This window comes from Teleopsis dalmanni, chromosome X (genome assembly GCF_002237135.1).
Source record: "Teleopsis dalmanni isolate 2A chromosome X, ASM223713v2, whole genome shotgun sequence".
Taxonomy (NCBI): domain Eukaryota; kingdom Metazoa; phylum Arthropoda; class Insecta; order Diptera; family Diopsidae; genus Teleopsis; species Teleopsis dalmanni.
The window spans coordinates 39340634-39343105 of NC_051848.1; positions in this window are offsets into that span (position 1 = coordinate 39340634).

The following is a 2472-nucleotide window of genomic DNA, read 5'->3' on the forward strand; positions in this document are numbered from 1 at the left end:
CATCTAATTTTTTTTTGCAAGTGTTCATCATTATCATTAAGACAATATGTGCTAGTTTTATAAATTATAGTAACATCACCAACAACCTTAACGTTCTATGTCAAGCCAAACACCAATGTCAATGTCTATCAACGCTTAACACTTTATCAAACTCAACTCTAGTTTCAACCGTGACTCCGTCATACTAATCGCAGCAGATAGATTTTTCACTTTTTTTATAAATTTTTTATATAAACATAGTGTATTTTTTTATTGCTAGTACAAACAAAAATGTCAGTCACGTCTTTTTTACTTTTAAAACACAATGAAATTAATTAAAAGCGAATATCTAATGCAGACAAAGTCACTATGACAATTGTTTGAAGCGCCTTGTGTAACCACTAACCGCTCGTTCTGTCAAAAGATATAAAGTGCCTGAAATATCTCGCAGGAAAAACAAATATTAAAAGTCAAGCACATGTAAGTGTATACACACAGCTATATACATATATATTTGGATGTATATTGCATATAATAGCTGCACATATATACTTCGTCAGTTCAACTTTGTTGACTTTGTTGATCTCAAGCAAAATGATACATTCTATGCAAGGCAATAATACTTACGGATATATCTTTTGCATCAGCAAATAGTAAACATTTGCTATATGAAATTAAATTTCTTGTTGACGAATTGCTTCACTTACTCATCCTAAAGTTTAGATGATATTAGCTTGAAATGCATTAAATTATTTGAAAAAGTGTTTCAGATTTTAAATATTAAAGAATTTTGATTTTAAATCAATAAAAAATAATTTTGATTGGTCACAAAATGTGATTATAACTAGTTAAATTAAATTAAGTGGAATAGCGGTCTTGGGCCCAAACCCCATTTAAGCTCAAATAATGGTTCCCGTTCTGGTACTTCATGTACTTACTCAAGTATATATTAGTACTTCCAGATATAATTTTTATTTTTTCTCCTAATCTATTACTAAATCAAATTATGCTTATCTTCTTTTAAAGCTCATATAACAAAGTTTACTAAAGCAAAAACTTGATGTAGTAGAATATATATTAATGAACAAATTACTTTCATAACTAAGTAATAGGTAAGCATTCTCAACCCATAATAGTAGCTTACCAATACAGCTAATTTATATAGCTTATCTATACAGTTTATCTATACAGCTTGTCTATATAGGTGATCTATATAGGTTATCTACATAGCTCATGTATGCAGCTTATATATATAGCTCATCTATACAGCTTTTCTATATAGCTCATCTATATAGCTTATCTGTATAGCTGATCTACACAGCTAATCTATATAGCTCATCTACACAGTTATCGAAATATTACCTCTCGAAACCTATCAACACATTCTTACCTAATAGTGTATTTGCAAACAAAATAAAGAATCTAAATTAATGAAATGAGAAGCAACGAGATAATATTCATAGTTCGCCTTCAAAGTCTCCAAAGGCCTTTCTGAGTTTCAGCGTAGTTTAATGTTTACTGTTCCATAACTCATAAGAATTAATTAATTTATTTATTAAGTAAAATAATTTACTAAAATTTCCTCTAATACCAATAAATCATATGATATAGTACACCACTTCATAAATATATCATAGATATTTTCTCTAATACCAATAAATCATATGATATAGTATGATATCACTTCATAGCTATATCTATGGAAATCATATATTTTTTCGAACACTTGCCTCAGAAACTCTTTGATTTGTCTGATAATGTAAAATGTATAAGTAGATAGCCTCTTTGATGTCAAAAGTCATCCAAAATACATTCAGTCACATATGAAAATATATAAATCGGTGTTTCAGTCCTTATTTTGGGAGCTATTAAAGAAAACATATTGATTTTTATATAAAGTGTATTAATAACAGAAAAATTGTCTCTTTTATTATTATAATTGAGGATACTATAGTAAGTTTTATGAACCTAAAGCGTAGTGCTCTGTAATCTTTCGAAATTACTTATTCATTGATATGAATAGTGCCTCTAGAAGATATTTTTGCGTGATAGATTCTCTTTGTGTTAGATCATCAACTAAGCGAACTTACAGTATACCTTTCTAAAATCTCTTTTAAATACATTGAGTGGCATTAGTAATGGTTCTAAAATGCTTACTGCATTAGAAACCCTCTTCACATAAGCTTATCAACTTCATGAATTTACGGTTTAACGTACTGTAAACTATTTTAATTATATTGAGTGATATGAATAGTAACTACCAAAAGAGTTTCTCATATGATAGAACTTTTTTCTAGATCTTTTTCCTATTAGTTTGTTAAATTCTTAAATTTACGGTGTAGCGATTTGTAATCTATTATATAATTTATATATTAATCTATTAATCTAAATATAATTAATTTAGTGTTATGAATATAGATACTCAACTGATGAAGTAGCTATACAAACTTATGGTGTAGCTCCCTGTAATCTTTTTTAATTATATTCAGTGGT